We start from the raw sequence: 9,628 nt of genomic DNA on the forward strand, positions 1-9,628 counted from the left end.
TATATATATATACACACACACTATATTGCCAAAAGTATTGGGACGCCTTTACACGTATATGAACTTTAATGGCATCCCAGTCTTAGTCCGTAGGGTTCAATATTTAGTTGGCTCCGCCCTTTGCAGCTATAACAGCTTCAACTCTTCTGGGAAGAATGCCTTAAGAGTTCCCTTTACTGGAACTATGGGGCCAAACTCAACCCCTGAAAAACAACCCCACACCATAATCCCCCTTCCACCAACCTTTACACTAGGCACAATGCAGTGAGGCCAGTACCGTTCTCCTGGCAACCGCCAAACCCAGACACGTCCATCGGATTGCCAGACAGAGAAGCGTGATTGGTCACTCCAGAGAACACGTCTCCACTTCTCTAGAGTCCAGTGGCGACGTGCATCCCATGCTTTGCATTGCACTTGGTGATGTGCGGCTTGGATGCAGCTGCTCGGCCATGGAAACCCATTCCATGAAGCTCTCTACGCACTGTTGTTGTGCCAATCTGAAGGCCACACCAAGTTTGGAGATCTGTAGCTATTGTCTCTGCAGACAGTTGGCGACTTCTGCACACTGTGTGCTTCAGCATGCGCTGACCCCACTCTGTCATGTGACGTGGCTGAGTTGCTGTTCCCAGTTGCTTCCACTTTGTTATAATACCAGTAACAGGTGACCGCGGAATATTTAGTAGCAAGGAAATTTTACGGAACACCTGAATCCAATGATTTGGAGGGGGAGGGGACCAATACTTTTGGCAATATAGTGTATGTATATATATTTACTTGACTAAAAATAGTTCTATAAATATATTTATATACAAAACTCTATAAAAATTCATTTGCAAATACCTACTGAACCTAGGAAAACCTTTCAGTTCTGTAAAGAAAGTATATAAAAGAAAACCTCTATAAGTTCCTTTCCAAAATACCTACTGAACGTTTATACATTTTTATGCAATTCCAAGTGATTGACTAATCCTCACTTTCACCTCATTATCCTTCCCATGATGCAAGAACACAGCTTCTCCTTAGGAATCAAAGAGTATTTTGCCTCCAAATTAGCAATTCAGCTGTTGGTGAAATTCTGCCAAATTGAAAATAATCTCAATTTCCCTCATTGAGCTGCTTAGGTGAAATTTGCCTAAAAGCTATTTTTTCTTTAGTTTTTTTTTTTCATTATTATTTTGGTGTTTGTAGGGACGTTTATTTAAGTTAGTGTTTGTTTTTTTTGCATTTGTGCTTTTTATCCTTTTTGTGTGTATTTGGTTTTTTATTTACGTGGCTGATTTTTACATTTTCTATTTTTACTTTTGTTAATAATAAAAATAATATTAAATAAAGAGGTTAATAAGGACCATTTTTGACACAAGAAAGTTAAAATGAGCTTTTATAGCTTTTAAAGGAGAACTATGGGGTAAATGGGGTAAATTTCCCCATAGTTCTCCTAAGGGTCACGGGAGGACATAAGCTAGCTACAGCTCGCGGTATGCTGAGTCTGCCACAGCCGGGACGGATCCTACATTACTGTCGAGATCCACCCAGCTGCGTGATTGACAGCTGGCTCTGCCTATCTAGAGGCAGAGCCAGCTGCACCCGCCCCTCCCCCGTCCGTTCCGCCAGTCAGCGCTGGAGGATCGGAGCGGGGAGGGGGGGAATCCCTGCAGGGAGCCGTGAGTGACAATCACGGCTCTCTGCAGGGACAAGATCGAGAAGTGAGTGAGCGACGGTATGTGTTCGCTCACTTCCCGATCTATTGAGCCGACGTGTGACAGTTTCATTGTCACACGTCGGCTCGAACTATGAGGTTTCGTGAAAATCACCCCCCTCATAGTTCTCCTTTAAAGACCAAAAGCATCCCTAAAAATACATTGGGGGGGAATCTATCAAAACTGGAGCAGACAAAATCTGGAGCAGATTTGCACTGCAACCAATCAGCTTCTCTGTCTCATTTTCAAATCTTACCTGAGCAAACTGAAGAGAGAAGCTGATTGGTTGCCATGCTCCAGATTCTTCTGCTCCAGTTTTGATAAACTCCCCTCATTATTTTTTACTTTCATTAAATGCAATAAATGTCTCCGGATTGGTGAAAGTTTGCCAAAAACTCCATATTTTTTCTGAAATTTCATGGAAATTAGAACTTGATTGTGCCTACTATTCGCCCGGGGCCTCCCCTGGTCACTCACACAGGGATCCTCCTAGCTTGGGGAATACCTCCCTGGACTGGCGTGACTCACACATATAGAAAAGGCAGAGTAACTGGTCCAGTAGGAACATGGACTGATATCCTTCAGTTGAAAGAAGATGAAAACCTGTTCTGCCACATCAACACATAACATAGACGCCGTATCCAGCACTTACGCAACTCATTAATGCCTTTCCGATGCTTAAATCTCAATAAAACCCAAAGAAGAGGACCAGAGTAAATCACTTCTAAAAAATCTTTATTTTCATAATGGCAACAATTTGACATCTGCTAGTGGATGCAATTATCGGTTTGGGTCTTGGGGCATTTCTCTTTAATGAAGGTGGGGAAAGGTTCAGAGAACAGAATGGAAAGTTAATTATCGCATATGCAAAAAGCCATGTTTTTTTTTTTCCCCAGCCAGTTTACACAATGCGCCATTTTCACCCGCGTTCCTATCATTCCGCTGCGTCCTTTAGACGATCTCGGAAATGGAATTGTCAGCGGAATGTCCTCTGGGCAGAGCTCTGCTGACAAAGAGGAACTCCATTGTACCGTAAATCTGTGAATTATTGACATCATAAGAGCTGTATTATTATTGCGAGATGTTGAGAGTCGGGAGCGGTGATTTGGCTTGAATATTTCTATCATTAAAAGCTGGATTGGGAATGACCGGAGGGGGTTGTGTGTTTTGGGGAATAGCATGCCATCGGCTGTTTGTGATTCCCATCCTTTTTAAAAAGGAAAGAACCGCGGAATATTTAGTAGCAAGGAAATTTCACGGAACACCTGAATCCAATGATTTTGAGGGGCGTCCCAATACTTTTGGCAATATAGTGTACATATAAGAAAACCTCTATAAGTTCCTTTTCAAATACCTACTGAATGTTTATACATTTTTATGCAATTTCAAGTGACTGACTAATCCTCACTTTCACCTCATTATCCTTCCCATGATGCAAGAACACAGCTTCTCCTTAGGAATCAAAGAGTGTTTCGCCTCCAAGTTAGCAATTCTGCTGTTGGTGAAATTCTGCCAAATTGAAAAAAATCTCAGTTTGCCTCATTGAGCTGCTTAGCTGGAAATCCTTAACTCCAGTGTGGCCCCAAATCATGCAAAACTCTAAGGTAAGTTTTCCCTGCTTCTAAGCACCACCCTGAGCAGTTCACAGCACAGAACTATGTGTCACAATCCAGCAGGCAGTATTCTATTGGATCTCAACTGCGGAACTAACACTCTAGGTGTAAGGGTTCGGTCAGTCATGCGGAACCCCAATACACCCAGTGCGATGGGGTTCCGTTCCACATCATGTACCCGTCCTAGAGTGTTACATGGATATGACCAATGAGGGTCTCAGGTATAAGTCTAGGTATTGTGAGTATACTATCAGCCTCAAGTGGAGGCGTGTAGTGGGTTGTAGTTTTCCACTGCAGGAATCAATTAGGGAAGCGTTTCCTATCACACCTTTCCAATTCCCAATGACCCTGGTGTGGCAGAAATAATAACATGCATTCACTAACTCCCTGGGAGGTTATAATGCGGTGGATTAGCTAAGGTTATCTCCAGCAGAGCAAGGTTATGCAATCTGTAGTAATCTGCAATCAGGTATGTTCAGTTGGTATCAATGCACACAGTTCATGGCTAGCATATACATCTGATATGGTTTGAAGTGGCTACCAATAGGTGGGGGAAGATCCCCTTGTACTTGCGGTTCAGGAGTGGAGAGAGTTCAGGTGGAACAGGAGGTATTCCTGTGTAGCAATGTGAGCCGCAGCAGTTGGCAGTAGCTGAGTCCCGACAGGGAGGCTGAACCCCTCACTTAAGGCTGTGGATGGTCTGTGGCTGTGTTTACCACAGAGTCAGTCGCTCGACGTTCCACAATGATTGAACACCGAGTGACTGACTCAGCTGTGTTTAAGAGAGTGAGGAGGCGCCACGCCCAGGGGGAGGAGCCGGCCATGTCATTACGGCACACCTGTCCGAGTCAATCCATGACACTATGGAACACGAGCTTGTAGTCCTAGGCACAAACACTGCTAAATCTGGCTGCCATGGGTGGTATAAAATTGACATTATAAGTAAATCGAATGGACTTCCCAACTTTGGCACAGTTGCAATGGTTGTGCTTTGATTTCACAGCACTTGCTTCCTTGCAGTTGTTTTTTAAGACCCCTGTATTAGCTGATAGCTCCTTATCTTGCATCGGGGGGCATGTAAATAGGTAACAAAACCTAAATCTCTCATATGCAACTAATTATACTCCGGCTACCTGTATATTAAGATGGATATCTCTGAAATTCTTCATTACATGATAAGCCATCTACCTCCCAGTAGAAGAGATAATGAATGTCCTCGGCAGTGTTATCACTTCATTTCATCCACTAGATGAGCCTCTGCCGTGCTGAGATTAAGTGTACAGCAAGTAGAGGTTCTTAGGTCGACCCCGGCATGCTCCATCTGAAATCAAACACTCACCTGCTGCAGACAGAGGTCGATCTCTGCATCTCGTCCATATACTCATGTCAGATCATTGCTCTGGGCGGAATGCTTCACATTGTACAATAAGCTGTGCAGGGATGCAGTGGGGGCACCGACAACCCCGTGCAGGCCTGAAACATGTAACACTCAACTATCAAGTCTGCCGCCCATGGACTGACAAAATTCAAGGATGAACTTTTGGAAGAAGACTGGACTACCTAGCAGGCATAACCTGACTATTAGCAACATAAAGCAGAACTCTGGGCTCCTAACCCCTCCCCATGCCCCCCTCCCACCTCCTGAGGGTCCCACAGGCTGTATGTTTTTCAAAAGTCTTCATGGTGGTTATGTGATGCCACAGGCTCCTCTTTCTGTTTACCTCTTCTTTGGCCTAGGTGGTCCTTCATGATGTAGAGCAGGGGTGGGCAACTTTGGCCCTCCAGCTGCGCTTTAATTACAAATCCCAAAATGCCTCTGCCTTCCCCTTTCAGGCCAGAGCATCCCAGGTTCCAAAAGCCCTTAGCAACCTGTGACACTCTGGTCAGCATCCTGCCCAACTCACTGATGTCACTGGATGGCCGGAACTGAGTGGGAGGCTCTGGCTAGTGGCCTGCCCAGCTTCTGGCAAACCAGTGATGTCAGTGGGCTGCGTGGGACGCTGGACAGAGGTACCATGCACACCACCCAGACAGTCACCACACACCCAGCATTGCCCCCCCCCCAGCACCCACACAGCACAACCCCTCCCCAGACCTGCATTGCCAGCACATACACCCCAAACCCCCACCACCCAGGCGGTGAGAATTGTAGGGACACTACTGGTGACGCCTGGGGGCAGGGCCATGACACCCTGTATTCAAAGTCTTTCCTCAGTCTTCCAGGTTGAGGGCCATTTACCCGGAAGACCAAGGACATCTAGTGGCAGAGAAGAGGTACTGCAGGTACTGCTTTGCATTAAAGGTAACTGTGCGCAGCTTGAGCTGCTTTTCATTTTTTAAATCTCTAAAAAAATATTAGCTCAGAATTAAGCTTTAAAGGAGAACTATGAGGGGGGGTGTGCTTTTCACTCACCTCATAGTTCTAGCCGACCTGTGACAATGAGACTGTCACAGGTCAGCTTAGTAGATCGGGAGGTGAGCGAACACATACCGGCGTTCGCTCACCTCTCGATCCTGTCACGGCTCTCGGCCGTGACAGGGGAAGGGCTCTGCCGTGACGGGGAGGGGCTCTGCCATGACAGGGGAGGGGCTCTACCGTGATAGGGAGGGGCTCGCGGTATACTGAGCCTAGGGTGACGGGAGGACGCTAGTTTGTGTCTCCTTTAAGGCTCCAAGCTGCTGGCTGGGCACTGCTTCCATCGTGTTCTTCTCCCTCTTGGCTTGTGTTACTTTATAAATATGTAGAAAAAAAAAATCTCAAACAAACGAATGCAGCTCTTGATAGAACCGTTTAGCTATTGTTCATCCCTGACTGTATCTCTTGCAGAATTTTCTTCCTACTCCCACACAAACAGCCGTAAAATAAAAACAGCCAATAAATTGTCCATCTGCCTCTATAAATCAAAAATACAATTTTAGCTTACTGTAACACAAGGCAAATACAATAATGTTAAAATCTATAGCCGGGAACATGATGAAGTGCCGCAAACCGCTGCCCTCTGCGCAGTAGCCTGGGAGCCGCATGTGATCTGCCGTTGAACTGTAACTCAAGATATAAATCAATGGGCCGCTATTTTTAGCTCTGAATATATTTATTTGTTGTGTTTGTTGTATCTGCATGGCTCGTCTGCCGGGATGAGTGAGCTGCAAGTTCGTAAAGGACAGACTTGCCTACCGCAGCCAAACCGCTAAAGGTGCGACGGGAATGCAAATATGCATCTATGGCAATAAGTAGGGATGCACTGATACCGGTATTTCGGTATCGAGTATGAGTATCAATATCTTTTTTTTGGTACTTGCTGATACCGAATACCGAGTACCGGAAGTCCCATTTAGGAAGCCAGGCGGCCTGTAAAGACTCGTGACCCGGCTTCCCGATTAGCAGGGAAGCCGTCCCCATGCTTCTCATCACTAGGTGACGAGAAAGCATGGAGCCGGCTTTCTGGCCAATCAGGAAGCCGGGCGCTGTGTAATGACGTGCTGCCCGGCTTCCTGATTGTCCGGGAAGCCGGCTCCGTGCTCCCTCGTCATGAGGTGATGAGGGAGCATGAAGCCAGCTTCCCGACCAAGCAGAAAGCCGGGCAGCGCGTCATTACACGCTGTTGGACTTCCTGATTGGCCGGGAAGATGGCTCCATGCTCTCTCGACACAAGTGATGAGGGAGCACTGAGCCGGCTTCCCGGCCAATCAGGAAAGCGTGTAATGACGCGCTGCCCGGCTTCCTGATACCAGAAGTATCGGGCCATGCATCAGAGCATTTCAGCGAGTACGAGTATTCGTCCAAATACTCGGCATCGGAACTGATACCGATACTAGTATCGGTATCGGTGGCGGTGCATCCCTAGTAATAAGCGCCAATGGCAAACACTGAAATTGCGCCCTTGTCCAAAGATCTGACACCCCAGTTCTGGCACACCCAGACACACACATACACATCAGAGCTGCTGGGCCTGTAAGGTTGGTGCAGAATAAGGAATATACAGCACAGCAGTGTACAGAATGAGGCAGAGCAGAGTGTAACAGGCACAACAAGGTGTACAGATGAGCACAGAGGACGGTTATGGTGAAGCTTTGAGATGAGGTCGGAGATATATCTGGGGGGCAGAGCTGTGGATGGCTTTGTAAGTGGTTATTAATATTTTGAATTTTATCCTGTAGGTGATTGGAAGCCAGTGGAGGGATTGGCAGAGGGGGGTGGGGGTAGTGTTGCCACCTGTCCAGGATTCACCCGGACAGTCCGGGTTTTGAATGCTGTGTCCAGGTTTCATGGCAGCTGTAACCCAGACACAAGATGTCAGGCAGACAGGGGCAACCAAAATTAAGATAGGGGCTGCTGGCACCCCACTAAAAATAGTCTCGGCTGTGATATTTACATATGAATGGGTGACACTATTTACATATGAATAAGCCAGAGCGGAGGGAGACGCATAGAAGAGGAGGGGCAGAGGTGGGGTAAGGGGCTCCGTTGAGTATATGCTGCAATGGTTTGGAGAGCACAAATGTGAGGTTAACCCAGAGGACACTGAGAGATGCGGGATGAGCCGGGACAGGAGGTGAAGGACATAAGGGTCACATGACTACAAAACAGATGAAGGATATAGTTTGGTCATGACAAGGTGCAGGAGACGATAAGAGCGGTCAAATACGGCTATGGGGGTGTCCAGGGGAGTGGTGACTCACATCTCCACCTCTCGCAGATGAAAACATCACTCCATCTATACTGGTTTTGGCTTTCTGTTTTTTCTTTTTTCTTATTATGGGTTTGATATACCAGTGATGAATATGTGCTATGTCCATTTCTATGTAGGCTCTGTATGTTACAGGGCAGAATGTATGCTGGCATATTGATGTATAAATCAAAACAAAAAAGTATCAATAAAAAATTATCTGATTTAAAAAAAAAAAACGGCTCAATTGATATCTTCCATCTCCTGAGGAAGCGCTTTTGAGGGTGAAACGTCGAAATCAAATGACTCCTCCGCTCTGAATATTCTATCAAAACCAATCGTGTTTGTCTTTTGAATCATGTTATATGTTTATTCATCTAATCATGTATCATCTAATCATGTAGTTCCGATTGGGTTACGTAATAAGTGGAGATATCTGATCAGCTGGTTTTCACCAATTAATTTTACCTATATTATATATTTTTAACCATTATTTAATAAATAATATTTTGTATCATCTATCATTATGGAATTGTCCTTTTGGTAGCTAAAAAACCCAACTTTTCTTTCTCTTTGTGACTACGGTTTTCAGGGGTGCAGTGCCTTCTGCTCAGGTCCTGGCCATAAATGCAATTGTTTGAGAATGTAAAATCAGGTAAATACCTTATTATGGCCACTAGATGGAGCTGAGGAGTACTGGATAGAAGCATTTCTTTCCTATGCTCCTCAGCTCCATCTAGTGGTCATGAGGTGGTAGTTTCCAGAATGACGGTTAGCTGAGTTTCGCAGGATGAACTGCTCTGCGAATGGTTTATAAATGCACCCCTACATCTTTAAAGGTGGACTCTCTGCCTTTAAAGAAAAGCCTAATGATTCTGTATTCACAAAGCTGGACTGTTTGGCATGAGAGTCCATTAAAATGCATCAAGCTCAGTTTCCTTTTCTCCTTTCCTTTCCAAGTCTGCAGGCGTACTGCCGCGGTTCTGTTTAAGGCCTTGTTTTGTGAAGCTTAGTGTACACTGATTGGAATTTGCTCAAGTGCTTCCTCGTTTTTGCTTTGTAGCCGCTTTTCAATCTCTCAAATTGGACTTTGAATGTGGAAGACTGCATCACTCTTCAATAGCAGAATCACTTCAGTAATTTTAAATCACTCTTTACTGTACAGACTCGGGATTCAGATCACTTCCAAAGCCAAGCGGCAAGAGCAAAAATAAGAACGGCAGTGATTTCTAATTTGGTCGGCTGAACGGAAGGCCAGAGGCGGCTGAGATGACCTGAAACATTCTTAAAGTGGAGCTCGCTGTAACTTTACAAGTTTGCATGAATCAATCGCTGGCATGTCACAATATACAGCAACGGCATCATTTTTTTTAGAAGGATGTCATTTTTACTATTCAATAGTCATCCATGAGTTCCAGTCAACTGTCCTTGACTTAGCTGATGTTGTCAGCCTTCTGCAAATAGGAGGAAACAATTGCCCCTTTTGTCCTGCGAAACTCTGTGAACCTTCATTCTGTGCTAATAGAAGCAAAACAAACGTTCTTAGTATATATTTTTTTCTAAGGTGAATGTAATATCAAGAAAAATACCACATTATGGCCTCTAGATGGCAGTGAGGAGCATAGGAAATAAGCTCCTCAGCTCCATCTAG

General features: G+C 45.3%; 1 long non-coding RNA gene across 1 annotated transcript in view; it reads left to right on the plus strand.

Moving 5' to 3' along the window:
• The window catches only part of LOC108784395, a 26,209-nt gene extending 20,033 nt beyond the window's left edge, over positions 1-6,176 (plus strand). Inside the window, exons 4-5 of the long non-coding RNA XR_001941066.1 lie at positions 3,577-3,578; positions 6,166-6,176. This is a non-coding gene — a long non-coding RNA (uncharacterized LOC108784395). The remainder of the gene's footprint in view (positions 1-3,576; positions 3,579-6,165) is intronic.
• The last annotated feature ends 3,452 nt before the right edge of the window (positions 6,177-9,628 follow it).

This window comes from Nanorana parkeri, unplaced genomic scaffold, assembly GCF_000935625.1.
Source record: "Nanorana parkeri isolate BGI_ZX_2015 unplaced genomic scaffold, ASM93562v1 scaffold6, whole genome shotgun sequence".
In the NCBI taxonomy this organism is placed as follows: domain Eukaryota; kingdom Metazoa; phylum Chordata; class Amphibia; order Anura; family Dicroglossidae; genus Nanorana; species Nanorana parkeri.